The following is a 21,866-nucleotide window of genomic DNA, read 5'->3' as shown; positions in this document are numbered from 1 at the left end:
AAATATTTGAGATGGTTGACAGTGACACAGGAGAAATAAACTTTCATTGTGTTAGACGACAGAGACCTCTTTTAAATCCACAGAATAACCTAGACTATTCAGACTTGATTTTAACCAAATCACACACATTTAATTTAAAAATCAAAATTATCATTCAACGGTATTTTCCTTCAGCATTTTGAGGCTATAAACCCATTATATTTTGAGATCTGCTATTACTGATGAGAAGTGTGTTGTCAATTTAAAGTTAATTCTTGTAAGTAATCTTTTCTTTCTGATAGCTTTTATAAGAATTTTGTTTTTGAAATCATGCCATTTTACCAAGATTTCTTTGTGTGAAATTTGTTTTCATTTTTTTCTTGCCTGAAACTCAAAGTACTCTTTCAATTTGAGAATTTATGGTTTTTTTCAGCTTTAGAAAACCTAACCATGACTAATTAAAATATCACCCTTTAGACACATATTGGCTCTCATTCTGGCTTCCACATTCTGTAACTAGTATTTTCATGTTTTCCATCATTTTCTCTCCCAGTGGTGCAGTCCAAGTGATTTCCTCAAACTTACTGTCCAGTTCATGCATTCTCTTTTCAGCTGTCCAGTTTACCATTCAGTCTTTGCATTCAGAATATTTTTATATTATAGACCCTTTTAAACTTCCTAATTCTTTCACACTTTTCTGGTTCCTGTCTTATGACTACTGCTCTTTATTTCTTTGAATAGTTTAAATAAACACTGTGAATCTTTTTCAGACTGTTTTGTTATTTCTAGTTCTAAGCATCTAAATTCTTCACTTACTGGATCTGTGACTCTCTCCTACTGTAGTTTAGTCTGTGTGATTCAAACACTTTCACCAGGAGCTCATCTTCATCCTGTCATTCTGTATTCCTTTTCTGGTAAGTCAATTATGGTCTGGACTGAGAAAATGTCTGACATGGCAGTTTCTTGCTCAGCACTGCACGTCACAGGTATGTCACTAGCTCTTAATTTCTTGACCCCTCACATGCATCTGTTACAATCCCAAAGTTCTCATTTTTCAAGGGCATTTCCCCCATGGACAAGCTAATGGAATGTAAATGTTCTTGCTACTTCCTAGAGGCTGAGGATGGAGCTTTTCTGGTGTTTATTTCAGGGATGAGGCAGTTCTTGATGATTCTGGCTTTAGGCAAGAAGCTTAGTACTAGTTCCTGAGGCATGTAAGAGTTATAGTTAAAAATTCCTCCTTTTGTGTGTATCTAAAACACAGAGCCAAGCTGTTAAGACTGCAATACATTTTTGATATCCCCATGGAGACAGTGGCAGAAGCCCTTTCTCACAGCTCTGATGTCACGTGTTTTCTTCATTTTTGTCTCATGGTGATTTCTCTCGTTTTTGAGCTTAGCAGTATTTCCAGATATTCTTTGGTTTATTTTCAGCAGCATTTGCTTGTCTTTGGCTTATTTTCACTAGCACTTGCTTGCGTGTAGAGCTGTTTGTGTCCAATTTGACATACTTATTGTGTAATCTAAAACTGGGTCATCATGGCATTTTAATTGGGATTGAGCTAGAACTATAAAACAGAGAGAGACTAGATGCCTAGCACATCTAAGAGAATGCCACAGGTCTGCACAGACTCAATATTTCTTACACATTTTCAATATTCCAATAAGGCTTTGAGGTTTAATTTATGCAAAAATATGAACATCTGTCATTAAGTTTATTCCTGGGAATATTTTAAACTATATTTCCTACCTATTTACTGGTGTTATAATTGTCTTGGCAAACTCCACATTATTAGATACAGACATTAACCCATGAGGAAGCCACTATATTAGTCCAACTGGAAGAAAGGGTCTTGAAATAGAGTAGTAACCATGGAAACGAAGAAAAGCTCAGATTTAAGAGATATATTAAAATTACACTTAACAAGATTTGATGGTCAGATATGAGGAGTGGAAAAGAGAGGTGTCGAGGATGGCATGCCTGTTTCTGCCTTGATGGTGGATGCAGGCACCACTGAAGACTGGTGAAGGAGCAGGTGTGGGGTGAGGATGGGAAGATTACAATATGAGGATGGGAACTTCATAATAAACTTATATCAATAAAACTTTCTATTGAAAAATTTATTGTGCCATTGAAGGAACATATTTTGGAGTAAGGCACAGCTTCCTGGAAACAAATGAGCCACTAGAGAGGATCTGAGTAATAAGAGAGCACAAAGGAATGGCCTATAAGAAGGCCTGGGATCCAGAAAAGATTCCTGAACGTCCTCTCTCAGAGAACTTGGGATGAGGCAGGAGGTCAGGAGCAGCTCCTTCATGCAGCTGGAGCAAAGACATTGAGATGGCATTCAGAACACTCCATTTCCATATCTGACCCATCACAGCTATTACAGCCTTCAGTGCTGAAAAAACAGAATTTGACTTTCTGCAGAACTAGATTCATAGACATAGAAAACAAACTTATGGTTACCAAAGGTGAAAGGGGAGGAGAAAGAATAAACTAGGATTTTGGGGATTAGCAGATACACATTACTATACATAAAACAGATAAACAACAAGGTCCTACTGCATAGCACAGGGAACCATACTCAGTATCCTGTTATAAAACATAATGGAAAAGAATACAAAAAAGAATATGTGTGTGTGTGTATGTGTGTGTGTGTGTGTATATATATATATGTTATATGTATATATATATATGTGTGTGTGTGTATATATATATATGTTTTATATATATATAACTTAACCTTTTTGCTGTACATCAGAAACTACCACAATATTGTAGATCAACTATACTTGAATAGAAAATAAATGAATAAAATAAAAATAAAATGTCTTTCTGTATTGAGCAAGGGAAACAAAATGTCCAGCTCCTTGAACTACTCTAAACAGATCTGGCAGTGGAGAAACATTTCCTTCTTAGCAGCAGTCCAGCATCTTTACGCTGGAGTCATCAGCACAGTCATTAGCATCTTAATTAAGCTGCTGGCACTTTATGTGTGAAGTAGATGCAGTGCATTTGTAAAGGTTTTTGCTGGATGCTCAGGCTGTGATCAAACATTGAAAGACAGCCTGGGGCACTTCTTGTCCACCCCTGCGCATGGCCCCAATGAGAGGGGAATGGCTTCACTGAGAGACAAATACTTGCGAGGGACTAATCAGCCAGTTAGAGCTATCATCAGAGCAACTGAGCCACCGAAGTGACAGCATGACTGAAGTGTAGATGACATTCTCTTCTGCCTTTGCTGCAAACAGGAATCCATGTGCAGGCACCCTCTATGTCAGTCTTAAGGAAACCATCATGGAATTTCAGCATTGCCAACTTCAGAGATGGCTTCTTTTCAAGCTAGGAGCCTTTGTGAAGTTACACCAAAAATGAACCGACAGAAACACAATCAATTCCATGATGGGAAAAGGAAAAGGACATACAGCTGTATTAATTGCTTTACTGCCCTTCCCACCAAAACAGATGATGAGATCTGTGGCATCACACACTCACAGTCATCTCTGCTCTAACGGGGAGAGAAGTCAGCGGGAAAGGAAAGAAGAAAATGCTTCCGATACAGCTTCCTTTATGGGTGCACCGACTTTTGGAAAAGATAAGAATGTCTTAATTAGCTAATTAATTCTACAAACATACTTTGATGTCCTACCACTAATGAGGCTTTCATACACCCAGGAGAACAAACATGAGAAGGAGGACATCCCCAGTCAAGCTCAGGTATGTGAGGCCAGCCACTAACAAACGTATAGAAAAATCCTTTTGGTGCTTTCAGCCTCTTTTTTCCCCACACCTTTTCTTATTTCCCATTACTCTTCCCTCCTTTCAGTCATCTACCTTCAAAGTCTCTCAGAAAAATCCCTGACAACATCCAATGACCTGTTTAAATGGCCTATTTAAAACAACTAAAAGACGACAAGAGAATGATCCTTATGGTAATAAAAAGTATAAATTTAAACAAAAAGGCTACATTATACACACTAGTGAAAGTCTTAAACAAACACAAGAATGGTTGATATCAATATTTTTAATACAATTGTTTTTTTATTCTCCACTTGTTTTTTTCTAATCTACTTCACAGGCAGCTGAGAGAGTAAACATAATAAAATGCATTTTAATCATGTCACTTTTCCCATGAAAAACTTTAATAGCTTTTTAATGATCTTAAGATAAAAATCAAATCCTTGAAGTAGGCTTCCAAGATTTGCACAAGCTCCTATGCCATCTAGTGCCCCTCTCTCCTTTTTAGCTCAAAACGCATTAACCCACTGGGCTTCCTTTTAGTTATTAGAGTAGATCTTCCCACAGCAAGAGACTTTATGCTTCCTTTGCCTCCACTGGTTTACGGGGCCCTCCACTCTCCCAACTCTCAAGCCACCTCCCCTACACACACACACACACCCCTTCTCATCATCTACATACTTCCTTTTTCAGTTCTCCATTTAAATGTCAGTTCCTTGGAGAAAGTCTTCCTTCTCCTGCTCTGTTCCTCTCTCCCACAGCACTGTGCTTCTAACCACCCCACCCCATAAGGCTTTTCACATGTGGTTACTGTACTTTTTAAGGTAATTACTATTTAATTTCCTTTCTTCCCTCTGTATAGTAACCTCTACAAGGGCAAGGACCATGTTTGTTCTGTTTAATACTGTCCGCCTGGCATACACATGCAGGCAGGTACATTAGTAGGTATTCAGTAAGCATTTATGGAATGAATAAATGAATGACTAGAATATGCAGATCAATAAAAATGAGAACACATAAAACATAAATTCTGAAATTAGACTCAAATTAGTTCTGAGTTTCTTGACAAACAGAAAGAAAAGAGGAAATTGATCAATTTTGATCAATTGTATAAGGAGAATCAAATCAATTCTTCAAGGCAAAAAAACCTTTCCTATTTCTAAAGAATACAGAAAACTTTCTCAAGGAGGTAATTTTCCTTCACAGTTCTAATCATGAATTATACGTGTATGATCATCAATGGGTGTATCCTAGACTCCAAAGTTCGCCAAGGGACAGACCTTGTGTGTTTTCCTTACGAAAACACCCCAGGACACAAGGCAGTGTCTGAAATATCAGGAGACTCTGCTACTAACCCATTTATTCTTTCATTCAACAAATATTTACTAAGCAGTTACTATCTGCTCATCACTGCCTAAGATAGTAAAGAAATGCCAGGAGTAAATGATGGAAATAGTATATCATCACTTTACAGCAACAGTGGTCACAAGTTTCACTTGGCTACTTTGAGTTCTCGTTGTTTTTGCTGCTGTTGTTGGCATTTGATAAAGTATGAGAGATAACATTAAAACGTGGTAAAACTATGTAATAAGGAGCGTAACAAAAGTTTTCCAAATAGTTCACCTCTGGAAGGTTCAGCTTGTTTCAGGATAGAATTGGGAGTAACTAGAGGAGGCAGGAGAGTGCAGGCCCCTTGGTACCACTTCTCCAGCTGAATTCACAGCAGAACCTGAAGGAAGAAATACTCAGGTCGGAACTTGCTGATGACAGCTGGGAGTGCTCAAGCTCCTCTGTGCTCACTCTTGTTCCCAAGCATTCTGTAGGTTGGGGCTGGCCCACCAGATTTTCTTTTCTTTGCAGCAGGAGTCAGTAGAGAGCCAAACTACTTTTCTTTCTTCTTTCAAGTCAGCCTAGTGTTTTCAGCATCCCAGCTCCATGCACCGATTTTCATTTGAAGAACTTTGCAGTAAGTTACTGCATAGAAATATATAGAAGGGAGTGGGGGAACCAAAAACAGAATCATGATTCTTGGGCTGTCATTCCTGATTCCATCTGGAGATGGTAGCTTGATGTTACACTAAACTTAAGCCATTAAGACTTTAATTCACTAAAGGAGAATACACTCATCATCAAAAGAAATGAGTCATCCAATCTCTTCTCCTTCAAAGGCATATTCTAAAGCACAAATTTGGAAGAGGCAATCGACAATGATTCACTCATGTTTCCAGGAGATTCTTTTTTTTTTTTTTTTTTTTTTGGAAGCATAGTTGATTTACAATGTTGTGCTAGTATATATTCTTTTTCAGATTCTTTTCTATCATAGGTTATTACAAGATATTGAATATAGTTCCCTGTGCTATACAGTAGGTCCTTGTTGACTATCTATTTTATATATCATAGTGTGTATATGTTAATCCGAAACTCCTAATTTATTCCTCCCCTCTTTCCCCTTTGGTAACCATAGTTTTTCTATGTCTGTGAGTCTGTCTGGTTTGTAAATAAGTTCATTTGTATCATTATTTTAGATTCCACATATAAGTGACATCATATGGTATTTTTCTTTCTCTTTCTGGCTTATTTCACTTAGAATGATGATCCCCAGATCCATCTATGTTGCTGCAAATGACAGTATTTAATTCTTTTTTATGGCTGAGTAATATTCCATTGTATAAATATACCACATCTTCTTTATCCAGTCATCTGTCAATGGACATTTAGGTTGCTTCCATGTCTTGGCTATTGTAAATAACAGATTCTTTGTATGTGTACGGACCTCTGCCATTGTGATCCTCTCTCATAATTTCTCTGCACCTCATGAAATCTGGTTATGAACATCAATGACCCTCCTGAGGGTTCTGCAGAGAAGATCACTCCAATTGTAGATGAATTTGGGCAACAGGTAAACTCAGTCTTCCTCAAAAAGCAGGACTAGATAGCTGCTTTCTGCTAAAGGGATACATCCTTACCAGAGCCATGGCTTTATTGAAGTCATTTAATCACTGGACATCACTTTCCTTTACTATAAAATAGGGACAACAGTATGTCTTGTCTCTGCCACAGGCTTTTCTAAGGATAAAGTGATGATAGACATGTGAAAATGCTCCCTGACATTTCCAGGGGTGGGAAGGATATGAGGTTAAGCTCTTCATTCTTGATGAGCAAAAACTACTCCACATATTTTGCAGGCATTTTTTAATCCTCTTCCACTCAGCTTTCCCATAGAATGTATGTGAAGTATTTGAGTTCAAGGTTAAAGGAAGGCTTACATGTTCTACTCCCATCAATGTTTATCACCAGAAATATATTGTACATACACAGCAGATTCCTCTTTTGCCTGATAATATGCATACTTACATCTCTCTAGATGAAAATATTAGAAAGCTTGCTATGTGATTTTAAAATTAGTTCAATTTAATTTTTGCTCCAGTTATTATCACAATCCTAAATCTATTTGGACATTTGAAAAAATAATGCAGAATAAGGTAGGCAAGCTTTATTTATTTATTTTTTGCAAAGCAGGAAAGAATATCAAACCAGAAAAACCATAAGAATTTCAAAAACAAAATACAAAATTTCACATCCTACTTCAGTGAAATAGTCCAAATGAGAGAATCAAATTGCTGTTATTCTCATTTAAATAGCTCCGCAATATCTAAAACAAATGAGTCACAAGCTTGTTTTTGTATCACTTATTTCAGATTTCCCTTTCAGGAACATTTTTGGAAGTAGAAATAATGTCAGTGAGAGCTTCATCTCATGTTCTGGAAAAACAGAGCAGAAAATTGCCCACCCCTGGTGCATTAGATGAAGAAATGCCTAAATTATTCAAATAACCCACAGTACCCATGTTTGCACTGACTTCTGAATGATTCTCTTTGATACAAGTTACTTCCCTAGAGTGGGCATTCAGCTCTAATCTTCACTGCCCTTTATTTCTCAGAATTTTCTCCTCCATAGTTCTGTTTATTTATCACAGGATTGTCAAAGCCTTAGTTGATTTCTTGACTACCAGAATGGGGAGGCCTATATCAAATCTGTGTTCAGTGGCTTTACTAGCCAGGAAAATGAGTGCCATTCATTCACTCAGTCATTCAAGAACATTTATTCATGTACTAGAATAATGTTAAATACACGAGATACAGAGGTTAAAGGCCACAATTCTTGCATTCAAGGGTGTTACTCAATTGGTCTAGACAATTAAGGAGAAGATTACTATACAGACATACACAAAACAATCACAAGCACATACATCCAAGTACACACACACAGATGGACATAAACACAAATTTCTATGAAAGTACAGATAAAAGGTCCCTAATTCAGACTGAGAGAAAATCCATCAAATCTTGATGGAGATCATATTTGAATTGAGTCTCAACAAGGAAAGCAGATTTGCTCCCCAATGGGTATTTGACAATGTCTGGAGGCATTTTTAGTTGTCACAACTGGGGGCTTGCTACTGACATCTAGTGAGTAGAGGGAAGACATGCCATGCAACACCATGCAATGCACAAGGCAGCCCCCCACAACAAAGAATTATATGGCATAATATATCAATAGTGCTACATTGAGGAACCTTATTGTAAAGGATAAAAATGCAATTTAGATTGATTTAACCAAGCAAAAGGTTCACATATTTGAAAAGTCCAGTGGTATATTCATTCATTGAACAAGTAAACACTGAGTGCCTACTAGGTTTGGGTGATGTTGTAGGTAAAGGACATAAAGCATAAGCAAAACAGGGAAAGTCCATGTATTCACTGAACATCTACCTCACTGAAAGGGAATAAAGTATAAACCGAAACAAATAGGTAAATATATAATATGTCAAATAGTAGACATTCTAAGAGGAAAAATTAAGCAGAATAAGGGATAAAAGTCATATTAGAGAACCAGGAGTTACTGGGTATATGTACTGGATAAAAGGTGATCAGGCAACTGTTTTCTATTTTAAACAGGATTGGTCAGACTTCTCACTTATCTGTTGACATCTGAACAAGGATTTGAAAGAAATAGGGGGAAAACTGTGTGAATATTTTGGGGAAGAACACTTCAGGGAGAAGGTGCAGAGGCCCTGAGAGAGAGGTGACAGAAATAATAAAGGAACCACAATTAGGTTCATTTAACTGGAGTGCAAATGGATGACAGGCAGAATGAGGGGCCATAATATTAGGGTGGAGGGGAATGTTGGTTCATATGGGGCATTACCCTTCTCACTGTGGGTGAGAAGGGAAGGTTTGGAGCAGAGGGTAACAAGATGGGAAGGTTTGGGGCAGAGGATGATGCAACAGGAGATGTGTGTAACAGACTGACTCTGGCCATTCTGCTGATTATACTGTAGAGTGTGAGACCTGGTAAGAAGCTATGACAATGACCAAGGCAAAAGATGATGATGGCTTGGACCAGGATGCTAGGATAGAAGGTGTAAAAAGTGCTTAGAGGATGAACCAACTTTCAGAGTAAAGGTGATAAAATGTATTGATAGAATGGAAGTGAGGTACAGCAGAAAGAGAAAAGTCAGTGATGATTCTGAGGATTTTTGCCTCATGAGCAAATGTAAGTGTTTGGGGGGAAAAGTGACATGTTTAAGAAACAGAATGGACAGTAAGATTTTGGCCTATTGTGGGAAGGAGAGGATAGAATAAAATCAGAGAGATCAGAGAGAGCGGCCGGGGTAACTTCTCTAAGAAGGGGCAAGAAGGCAAAAATATCTGTATTTTTGTTCTAAGTGAAAAGGGAAGGCACTGGAGGGTTTTAAATAAGACTGACATGATTAATACACATTTTTCTGATTCCTCTGGCTCCTCTGTGGAGATTAGATGCAAGGGCCAACAGAATGAGGAACAGCCAGTTGAGAGGTGATTGCTTTAGTCCAAGCAAGCCAGGATGATACCTGGACTGGACAGTAACAGTGGAAGATGGAAATAACTAGAAGGAACTGAGCTAGGTTTTACAGGTAGATCCAACAGGTTTTGCTGATGGTTTGCCAAGGAGATTAAAGGAAACAAAGGACTTAAGAGGGTGAAGGAAATCAGTTTCCTTGATCAACTCATACTCTTGATATCATCTGCTACCATTTAATCAGAAACACCACATTCTAAAACACAGCTACAACTGCCTGAGTCATCTTTATCACCTGCTACACAAGAAACTCAGCCAACTGGCTCAATGAATGTTAGAAATGGATTTTTTGTTGATAATACTAACAGCTCATAAATAGCAAACGACTCTAGAAATGGTTTCTCATGAGAATATGGAAGTAAAGAAAGTCAGCCAAAACCCTGCCACTGTATATTCTTTCCGTTTATTTTTGATATGTAAATCTTTTCAAAAGCTTCTTGCCAGTTATACAACCCAGGAATAGCTTTCTCAGAGACCTGGGAGCCACCCTTCTGAAATGCAGTCACTGAGAATTCTAGAGCCCCCATCTCCCAGTCTGTGTACGAGGGTATGAACCTAACTTTGGCAGGCAGCTCATTCCAAGTTGCAAAATTACCTCCTGTCATGAAGACACAAAAAAAGTTTACTTTTCCTTTGGATAAAGCCAATTAGCAAACACAGATGACCGATCCTCCTACTCTAGCTCTCTGTTGCCTCAGAGTTGAGCTTAGACATAGTTGTGGTTTCCCACAACTATCGTAAAAGCCTTGAATAATATCTTCCTTGCCTGTTTTGTCCCATGCAATTTTTTCTTTGACTGTAACTACCATGATTTATCAGAAAGAACCTAATAGTTAAGACAGACCGAATGGACAAAGCCGATCCACAGCAATCTGAACAGCCTTGGACAAGTTACCCTCTCAAAGCCTCGGTCTACTCACCCTTTTAATCACAGATATTATCATAAGAATTTTGTAAAGACTAAAATCACTAATGTCTGTAAAACCTAGTGTACCACCCAAAGAAACTGACAATCTAAAAAAATTATTAATGCCTCTTCTTCCTAACTCATCTCCTTAGCTGGTCACTTAACACACTGCAAGGTGAGACAGTGGTCTTATATGCTATATGTCAGAGACAGACACTTCTTTTAAGAGACTGCACATGATCTTCAGGTATTCTTTTTTCTTTTCTTTCCATGTATGAATTTTGGATATAAACTCCCATTACACAAGGCAGGCCCGCCTGCAGGCAACATTTTGGTCGTCTGTAGGTAGAACACCACCTGGAACAGCTGAAAAGCCCTATCACCTAGAAAAGTGGAGACTGAAGAGAAGTAGTGGGAGACCTCAAACTGACAAGCTGACATCTACACACATCCGCAGCCCTACGAGAGCCTCTCCCCAGGTTAGAAGCCCCCATAGGACCCAGTTCTGCTGCAGGCAGCTGAGCTGATGTCTCTCTCCAAAGCAGCATCTGGAGGCACTCTCCCCTGCAAGCGGCTCCCTCTGACCTCACTCTCTTCTAAGCCAAGTATTGTTTAAGGCTAATAACCTACAACCCTATGTTATAAAACATTTTCAGTAAATGCAGTCTTCAGGGGGATGTATCGTTTCCTAACGTTAGCTCTCTCCCTTTATTAATACTTGTTCTCTCATACTGGGACATGTGAACAGTGAGTGCCCTTTTCATTGGTTTCATTCATCTGGTAAGTATCTAGAGGCCAGCAGTTCAATCAATACGTGCAAGCTTTCAGAATTACATTGCCCTCTGTTACGAAGCTAGAGAAAATGTCCTCTTTGTGTTTGTCTCCATTTCAATTGTTTTGGAACAAATACAGATTCTTGCCTAATTGAATATCACCTGTGAATGTTTGTAATCATCCTCAGGCAGCATTATGAGAAGGAGTAGGGGCGGGGAGCATTTCCTATTTCTAAAACTAGTATTGTGTTCCTGAAAGCTTTTTTTTTTTAACTATTTTGGTAAATTGAATCATACGCAGTGCGGAAGAGGCACAGGCTGTTTAAATAATACCTGTAATGACTGACTGGATTAAGAAAATAATTTATCTCCTCCAAACTCCGATCCCTGTTTACCCGGGAAAAGAGGGACACTCTCAGTGGAGGGTAGACTATGAAACTACTCATGGTCTCTCACTCAGCCAAGTTTGGTACATTGACCCAAAATAAATAGACTGCCAAATACTTCTCTGGCAAGTATAGGCTAATTGGGGATCAGCAGACAGCTGAAATTTGGAGTCTGCAACCATGATGGCAAGCGACAGCCAAGTCCCCCATCACAAGGGAAGGAAACACTTTTACAGAGAGGGAACGGAGGCTGGGAGGGCTCTAGTAAACAAAGAGCCCCCGACTTTTCATTGGCTGAGTCCTTGTCAGGAAAGAAGAGGAGTTTTTCTTCTTCCTGTTTGGCTCTGCTAACCTCATAGGGTGTGAGAGCTACCCCTCTGGTTCCCCAACTCTTTAATTGGGGTTTCTGTTTATTAATTTTTCACAGGGGTTTGATTTTCCCCTCCCACAGTGAATCAGAAACAGAATGCTGCTCTTACTGGTTGGAGTATATTGTCTTGTTTGGGCGGGGGAAAATGAGGAATGTTTGTTAATGAAGCACAGCTTTGAGCACTGTCATCGGGCAGCCAGTTGCCCCAGTTCACCTGGACTGTCCCAGTGTTAGCACTGGACATCATGCACTCCAGAAACTCCTTACTTCCTGGCAAACCTGAATTGGCCACTGTCAGGGAAGAAGAAATTTTCCTCTCCCCTTCTAGGTTCTTCTGGCTGGTCATGAATTAAACTGGCAGATGGATTAATAGGAGAAAAACAAACAAGTTCAATAGCACATGAGAGATCCAGGAATGCTGAGTAACTTGTCAAAATGGCTGAGACCCTCACCTTAAATACATCTTCAGCTAAAGACAAAAGAGGATGTTGGGGGTAGTGGTCTGGGACTACAAAGGGGAGGAAGGCAATGCACACAGAGATGGAAAAGTAAATGTTTGTTAAACAAATGTTTGCTGGGCCCTGTGGAGACAGTGGGGCACACAACACTCTGCTCTCCAGGCCCGGCCAAGTCCGCCCCACCAGACCTAGCCAGGATACTTTGGATATGTGTCTGGTGATAGCTCTATTCCCAGAACAGACCTCTTACCTAAACTCTTTTGGGCAGTAAGGGGAAGGTAACAAGAAAAATTTCCTGACTCTTCTGTTTCTTAAAAATAATCAGCCTACATTAATCCTCATGCCAAAAAGACGTGTTTTGGAGTGGACATTCTTTCTCTTTTCTATCACCCTAGCATTGTACCTTCCTTCATCTTTTCTAACATTTTTATCTTTATGGAGAACTTTGTGGTGGATTTTAATCATTTAAATAGTTATCCAGTAGTTTACTCAATCATTTTACTATATTGTAAGCAACTTTTTAAGGTTAACTATACATAGGCTCATTAACTTTTTACACACAGCTTAGTAATTTTACCAGTGTCCAAGTAGGCAACAGTGAACATAGCAGTTATTTTAAAAGAGAGAACTTAATATAAAGAATTGTTAACCAGTGAGCAGTTGAATACACAAGGAGACAATGGCCAAACCATATATGACAATGAAACTGATGCCACAACTTCTACAGCAATCAACCAAGTACAGTCAGGGGTTGTTCAGTGACAACCAGCTTCCATACTTTTGGCCCTGCTTCCAACTCAGGACCAACCAGAGAAAGGCAAATTGCCCTCAAAATCAACCACATAAGATCCCTACTTCTAGCTGGCCCACTTCCAGCTTCTTCGTACAGACAACCTCCAATCACAGTACGCCCAAAGCTCTCCTTTTGTTTTTCACTGTAATGCTTTCCTACTCACCTTTCTGTCTTCAAGACGCTGTAAGATGCAAGTGACAGTGGATGATTGAGTAAATAGCCTCTATTTGTTCTCATCTGGGAAATTTTTCTTTATTTTCACACCAAGAGCAGGTTACCTGAAAAGGCACAAAGGGAGTAGTTTTGTAACCACAAAAAGTGTAACTACAGGGAGCAACTACCAGTCCTAGGGCCAGGGGAACAAAAGGAAGAGGTTAAAGTTACTGAAACACAGAAGCTTGGAGAGAGGGCCTTTCACCTAGACCCATGATGAGAGTATGCCATCATACTCTCATACATCAACCCTCCACACCACAGGCTGACACACAGGCGCACACACATACTCACTTCACAAAATATTTACTTTTTAACGGAATTGATGTTCCTTACTGAGGGCCTACTCTGTATTAGGCCAGGTAATAATATCTAAAGCAGGTATTAGCTGTTCAAAGTCTGGTACAAGGACCTCTAGGAGCCTCAAGATAGTTTCAAGGATTCTACAAAGTCAAAACTACTTTCATAATAATGCTAAGTTACATGTTCTTCTTTATTTTGCTGGCATTTGTACTGATGGTGTAAGATTAATCAGGGATAGCCAACATATATAAAAATAGATTTAAAAAATTTTTTTCTGTATAGCACAGGGAACTATATTCAATATCTTGTAATAACCTTTAATGAAAAAGAATATGAAAAGGAATACATGTATATATATGAATGACTGGGACATTGTGCTGTACACCAGAAACTGACACATTGTAACTGACTGTGCTTCAATTTAAAAAAAAAAAAAAAGGTTACTCAAGGAAAAACGGATGGAACCTTAGCATGAATCAAGGCACCGGCACCAAAATAAAAATATACACTAATAACATTACTCTTCACAGCCATGCACTTGTAAGAAAAACGTTACAAATAAAAGCCAGCCTCACTTAAGATTGTTTTTAATGAAGCAGTACACATGATTAGGTTTCTTAAATTTTACCTCTTGAGTGCCCATCTTTTTAATATACTATATGATTAAATGGGAAGTACACATAAAGTCCATCTGCCATCTACCGAATTCCGGATTACCGCTGTCTCAAGGAAAAGCACTCGTGTGGTTATTTGAGGTGCAAGCTGTATGTGCCACCTCTTTCACGGGACATATTTACCTGAATGAATAGCCAGAACACAAACAATGGTTTTCAGGCGTGGGTATGTGGCAGATACTCTTTTGAAAATGAACAAAGTGAACCTGTCACTTTAAGAAAAACAACTAACAGTATTTGTGGCCACTGATGAAAACTGAACTTTCAAGTGAAAATTAGAATACTGAAGACTTGTGTTTGCCATCATGAGCTTGACAGCTTTCTGACACTTAAAGACTTCCTATCCAATAGGTGTGCGTACAACAAATGTGATTTTGTTTGTTTGCTGTTGGATATCCTATGACAGAATGTGTCAGTATTTGGAAGACCTGCACAACTCAGTAAGCCAAAATTTTCCAGCCAACTCACACATGATGCTTAAAGTCCTAACCAGGTGAATGATGCGTTCCAAGTGCAAGGCAGACAATTACCCTGAGCATTACACAGTACAGAATGCTCACTGATGTGGTTTAAGATTCCTGACTGCAACTGGTCTTCTCATAATCTACCACTTGTTGAGCTTGGGTGGCATATCAAAAGACCATACCCATAATAACTTTTAGAAAAGGCTTTAAGAGCATTCTTCTCTTTTCCAACTACGTATCTGTGTGGGGCTACCTTCCCTTCATGTACTTCACCCACATGTCAACAGATCACACACAGAGGTATGCAAGAGAATCCAGCTGTCTTTGAGGCATCAAAGACATCAGTGAAATATACAATCCTACTCTCTAAACTTTTTTTAATAGACTTATTTTAATTAAAATGTATCATTTGTGTTAACATGTAGTGGGTTTATTATTGCTTATTTTCTTGGCTCTTTTCAGTTTATTGCATGAAGGAGTTACACCAGTCCAAGTTAAAAGCAGACCCCAAATGGTTACATGATACAAGCTCTGAGGTTTTTAAGCTTGTGACAAGGGACAGAAGGGAAATTCCACTCATTGCAAGGAAATCCTCACTTAAGTTTCATTGAGCCAAAAGCACTTAAAATCCATGAACCTTCAGCTGGTCGACCTTAGCCAGTCCAGTCTCTAGCAGGAACTGACCTATGTTCCTGCGCTGGTCACCCTGTAGCTGAATCACTTCTCCGTATTCTGGGTGCTCGATTACAGTACCATTGCAGGCAAATTTCTTCTTAAACGCCTTCACTAGTTTCTTTTTATTGTAATCATCAGAGATCCCTTGGACAACAGTAAGGGTTTTCCTGCCGTTTCTCTGTTGAATTTTTATATGGATATAATCCTCAGTGCCAGCAGGAAGACAGCATCACCCTTACTTGCATCAGAAAAGGAGTCGAAAGAGTGGAGTTTCTGGACAGCGGACATATGATACGATTCCCAGTAATTTTTAAGGGTTAAAGGAGTTTGGGGCCAAAAATGCTTGAGAACTGCTGCTTTAGATCCATCATCTCATTTTATCTTCAATCATTCTTTGAGATATAGGCTGTAATTGTATTTTCAAATGAGCTGCCTGAGATTCAGAGAGAATAAGTAACTTGCTAAACGTCACTCCGTCAGTTAGTAGGCGCCAGAGTTTACATAATTAGCCACTGGGTGTGTATACAGTGGAGTAAAATAGTACAAAACAGCCAGATAAGGCAAATCTGTGGTTCATATAAGACATTTTTGTAACTAGCTCCACAGAAATGTCTGCATGCTCTTAAATCCTCTTGGGGAATCTTGTTACCATTCAGAGGGTCATCCAACATCATGTGAGAGCTGTAGTGCATTTCCCTGGGATGTGCCCTGCATTGGTTGTTTATTTGGAGCTTCTAAATGCTATAGCAGATGGCTGAACAGATCTGTCACCAAGTGACCTAGATCCTTCGGATGATAAATATAATATTTGGCCTTCTCCAGTAAATGCCTAGGAAGAGGAGGAAGGACAGTAGGGGTTTACCTAGTGCATTACATCTCATTTAATCTTCATCACAGTCCCTGAGAGGGAGGTTTTCTCATGTTTAAAATAGTACCAATGATGGGGCTGACGGAGGTACTGTGACTTGCTCCTGGGGAGAAGATGCACAGGTGGAAAGCAGGCCCCTCCTCTCAGAAGCCCGGGTCCTACGTGGAGGCCAGATTTTGAGACTGACAGGCAAAAGCTCAGTTATCAGAATGGGAACCATCCAGGTCTCATTACCCACGTGGCCACCTCCGTTTTAAGTCACAGAGATTCGGTGTAAGTGATATCCCACAGGCTGCAGCCAGATGTTTTGTTTATGGGAAGTGCAGAGCAGTGGAGCCCAAGATCCAGGCCAGACCTGACAGTGACAGTCATTATCCGAAGGTATTACCTTTAAAGATTATTAGCATTCTACTGTGCTCATTCCTGACTCTCACTTGAGATGAATTTTTAATGAATTAAACTTGCATAATAAATAGATTTATTTTTCTGACAGCTAGCTAACTAAAGATTGTAAGGAGGGCTACCATTGTACTATCTTTGAGTGTGTGCAGTCTAAAGGATTTTAATATCATTGAAGAGCCATGCGATGATGGTGTTTTCCCCAATTACATGTTTACAAGGTTTAACATGTGTGCATTAAAGGTAATTTGTGCTTCTTTTCAGAGGTATGTGGTGAACACAGGGATGCACGTTGTTCCATGAAGGAAAGCAGTGATGACAGAACTGAGATGACTCACTTCATCTTCAACTTTTCTGTCCTACTCTTTTGCAATGTTTCTGCCACAGAAGCCTCTACAACTCCCCTGTTTGGTGCTGTGTCTCTTACCCTTTAAGATCTAATGCAAGAGTTGTCTTTTTCATGGTAATAATCATGAATCCTTCTTTCTTCCTCAGAACCAAGGCAGCAGAGTTTGTTTTCATGCTGTCACTCACCCTTGCTGGTGTAATGGGCATTTGTGTCCACTGTGATCTCCTCTGTTGGGGGAAGCCTCCTCCCCACTGGTTTCCTGTTCTCATATTGAGGGACTTCTGTTAGTGAGCTATCCTTGAAAGAGTGACAACATAATTGATGAATTTGGGATAAAACTTAAGTTGAGCCAGCCAGGCTTCGGGAAGCACAGGGTGTGGTCTGCTCTTCTGTTTTGCAGAAGCCGACTGCTTCGCTCGTCAAGAGTTCCCTGTGCCTTTTTTAAGTTGTCTGTGATTAGATGAACCTATCAATTCTGGGATGCAGCATTAAAAAGAACATGACTGTCATACAACTAACTCAAATTTTCCAAAAGCCCTATTAGTAATGAGTTGGTATTTTGATATCCTTCTGTCTGATTCCTTTGTCTCTAACTGAGTGGACAAAGGAAATGTTAGATATCCTTCTAATGCCCTAGTTCAAGGACCAGGAGAAACAGACAGAGAGTGCAACTCGGAGAGTAAAATAATACCTGGAGAGTGAGGCATATGCTGTGGCCTGAGAGATTATTTCTAGACACCTGGTTTCACAGCCCACACTGTGCCATGGGACTTGGGGGGGTGTTTGTTTGTTTTGGGGGGTTTTGGTTTACTCTGTTTTGCTCGGTTTTTTGTTTGTTTCCTGCTGATACATTCTGAACTGCTGGCTTTAAAATTTAGCCTTTAGCACGTGATCATCACGCAGTGCTGGAACCCTGTCAGGTCATCAAGCTCACGATGGCTCCAACCACAGGCAGGTGGGTCTTTCACACGGGCCGAGCTGCAGGCACCAGGCCGTAGCAACAAGCCCAGAGCTCGGCCATGGGGGCCTCACACGGAGGCCGCTGCAGTCTGACCTCGAATTCCACATGCGTGGCTTGGCTTCATGTTGAGTACCGTGTTGTAGTAGGGTGAGCCTCCCTAAAGCACTGACGGATAGGCAAAGTATTTTATTTTACCATTTCACAGACAGGTGTGTTGGGCACCAGCATTCTACAGGGCACTAGTAAGGGTCCAGCTAGAATGTTAGTACCAGGTCTGGGTAGACATTAAGGGAGTGGCCCACAGTCCTAAACCCACATCTCATTCAGGAATCAGAAGAAGACTACAGGGAAAATAATCTTAATTCATGGAATTTGCCCAGAGGCCTACGAACCACCCAAACATTTGGGTAGAAACTGGCTTTAGATTGTGGATCCAAATTAAGCTTCACCTGAAGAAGAGAAGATTTTGTTCACTACCAAGTGAAGAGACATGGGATCCTTATGATAAAGAAAATACAGCAACTTCTTGGATTGCTCCAGTCTTTCTATTAGAACAGGAACAAATGAAGAATGAAAATCAAATAAAGAAAAGCATACTGGTTAAGACACAGCAAGAGAGAGAATTACTGAAGGGGCTGGTTATGGTTGAGATGTTATGGAAGACAAACTAAATAGAGAAGGAAAAAATCAGAACCAAAATGTCAGAGTAGAGGCATACAGACTGCAAAAGATTCAACCTGCTCCTAAAGAAATTATTAGAGAAAGGGGAACACATTTTAGTTTAGTGACTCACAAACATTGATGTACTTAGAATTACTGGAGGACCGCACCCCAGACCAAATAAATCAGAATCTCTGTGGGTGAGTGGGATCTTGCATCAGTGTTTTTAAAGCTCCTGGATGGTGCCAATAGGCAGACAAGACTCAGGAATAATGTTTAAACAGGGAACTGTTAATTGTCTGGGGTTTTTTTTTGATGTACAGTCAGTAAGTATAGTCAGTTTACAATGTGTCATTTTCTGGTGTACAGCATAATACTTCAGTCATACATTTACATACATATGTTCATTTTCATATTTTTTCATTATAGGTTACTACAAGATACTGAATATAGTTCCCTGTGTGTGTTTAATTGTTTTGACGTTACTAAATTAGAAAGATCACCTTTTGCTGAACAAAATCGAGCAAAGGAAGAGAGGAAAGATGTCAGAGAGCAGACTGAAGTGATCCCTGCAGAGGGAACGAGGAACCAGGAAACTCCTGAGCAGCACCCCTGAAAGCCACAGGAGAACCCGTAAGATCAGCCGCATAAAACACTCAGAGTCTTCCCACGTGAACTGCAATTAAAGACTATTACTGAGGGTGGAATGACAGAATTGGGACCACGACCCGAAAGTTCATGGAAGGAGGATTCTAAATATGAGGCATATTACGTGGAAGACGTGAAGCACAATGACGGGAGCATCAAGTCCCGGGTTAGACGCTGAACTGATGGAAGAGCTCTACCGGGGGGTCAGCAGAAACCGAAGGACGACAGGCAAAAAAAAGATACTAAGCAATAAAAATTTTTGGCAGACCCAAAACTTATTGATTTCATGTATCTTATTTGGGAGACACCACAAAACAACACCTGAAAGATTAAATTAAAAATATACTTCTTGATAACATATGCCTCTATGGGAAGAGAAAGCATTTATCTGGTGGGTAGAGTTGGACGTGCGTAGCTCCATTCTTGAGGTTCAGTCCTGCAGGAGGCACAGGCTGAGAGCTACCCGTCTACACTGCAGGCTCACAGGGGCCCCATCCTCGCAGGAAATGCAGGAGGCTGTGCTGGAGGACACCTCTGTCTAATTCTGAGATTGTTACTAGGAATCCCATTGGTGCTTCACCTCAAAGCCACCTTCTTCAACAACTCCATCATACCAATGCTGGTATTTTCATCTTATCTCCACAGTTTTTTTTAATCTCTCTTCATTGGTTCAGAACTTGATTTGAGAAATGGCTTAGGAAGTATCGACCTTCTGAAAACCTCAATATTCTCTAGTCTTTACTAGATTGTAATTTCTTCTCCTGGCAACAGGGCCTCGCACATTGCCTTACACAATATAGTGCTTCCATTAACATCTGCGAAATGAGGAGTAATGTTGGTTTTTCCCCACCTTTTCACCCTGATGTGAGGATAAGAGTCTTCGTACATCAGTAACCAACACTCGCCCCTTCACATCTGACTAAGGGACGAGTCTCTGAGGGGAGAGGGGAGGGGCCTCCCCCGTCAAGCTGGAGCTGGTTTCTCCCTACACTTGACTGGCAGTTTGTGGTGGCTTCTGTTCACCATCTCTCTTCATTTCTTTCTTTTATTGAAGTACAGTTACAGTGTGTCCATCTCTGGTGTACAGTATTATGTCCTTAGTCATGCATATATGTACATATATTCATTTTCATATTCTCTTTAGATGCCAAGGTCAGGGTGAGTCCAAGGAAAGGAGCATGAATAGCCTTCGGGCCTTGGAACTCAGCCTGACAGCCACCCAGCTCACCAGCAATGAAACCAGGGGCAGGAATAATAGCTAAATGTAGAAAGTTTACACAAAAATATCTCCTCTGGACAATTTCTCCTCAGTTAGACAGTGAATTTTATTATAGATTTGATTCCCAAAATGAGACATCCCCTCACATCCTCTCTTTAGAACTGGTTTACATATCAGCATTTTTATACCCAAGCTCTACCCCATCCGCCCAGCTCCCACAATAATTAGGACCCCAGATTCTCTTTCTAGAATTTAAATGACAAAGTTGTTATAACAGAGGTCACAGCAGCATGGAACAAAGAACCCGCAGATAGTATCTCAGGGCCACCCTTAAGCGCATTTTAAAAAGGTTGGGTATCAAGAGAGAAACATGAGAGACGACAAGGGATGTTTATGTGTAGATTCCTTAAAACCCAATGTGTAATTAAATTCTGTCTGTTCAAGATCGTTCTCTACATCATTTTTCCAGGCATTGGTCAAGAACATTAAAGGGCATTCAGTACATCAATTCTGGCTACTTCAAGCCTAATTCCAGAGGAGCTACTGTCAGGGAGGAAGAAATTTCCCTCTCCCTTTCTAGGTTCTTCCAGCAGGTCTAAGAGTTAAATTGGTAGGAGACAGGTCAACAGAATTAAATCAAACAAAAGTTTAATAACATGTATACATGGGAGAAACCCAGAAGAACTGAGTCACTCGCCATAATGGCCAAAACCCTCACTTTAAATTTCATCTTCAGCTAAAGACAAAAGAGGATGTTGGAGGTGGTGGTTTGGGACTTCAAAGCGGAGGAAGGCAATGCACATGGAGATGGAAAAGCAGAAGTTTGGTAAACAAACATTTGCTGGGCCATGCAGAGACAGTGGGACACAGAGAGGAATTTCAACAGACTTTGCTAGGTTCCTCCCTGTCCACACATCTAGTTCACACTATAGTTACCTATGGTGATGGCTCCCTTCCTGGAACACGTCCTCTGTTTGCATTCTTTCAGGCAATTAGGGGGAAGGTCAAAGGTTCTTCCTGAATTTAAGGGCTTTAAAAATAGCCTAAATTAATCCTCATGCCAAAGGGACAAACTTTGGGGTGGCAAATTTTGCTCCTCTACAGTGTCAATCCCCCTTCCATTCT

The 21,866-nt window shown here is 40.0% G+C and overlaps 1 long non-coding RNA gene and 1 pseudogene across 5 annotated transcripts in view; both read right to left on the bottom strand.

Annotated features, from left to right (window-relative positions):
- The window catches only part of LOC141577436 (uncharacterized), a 686,006-nt gene that overhangs the window by 551,171 nt on the left and 112,969 nt on the right, over positions 1 to 21,866 (bottom strand). For all 5 annotated transcript variants that reach the window (XR_012506310.1, XR_012506311.1, XR_012506308.1 and 2 more), the window contains one exon: positions 13,472 to 13,586. This is a non-coding gene — a long non-coding RNA (uncharacterized LOC141577436). The remainder of the gene's footprint in view (positions 1 to 13,471; positions 13,587 to 21,866) is intronic.
- On the bottom strand, positions 15,585 to 15,925 carry LOC141577361 (eukaryotic translation initiation factor 1 pseudogene; annotated as a pseudogene).

The sequence above is a fragment of the Camelus bactrianus genome, chromosome 4 (genome assembly GCF_048773025.1).
Source record: "Camelus bactrianus isolate YW-2024 breed Bactrian camel chromosome 4, ASM4877302v1, whole genome shotgun sequence".
NCBI classification, from domain to species: domain Eukaryota; kingdom Metazoa; phylum Chordata; class Mammalia; order Artiodactyla; family Camelidae; genus Camelus; species Camelus bactrianus.
The sequence above is the reverse complement of the archived record's forward strand: the minus strand, read 5'-3'. Positions and strand labels throughout refer to the sequence as shown.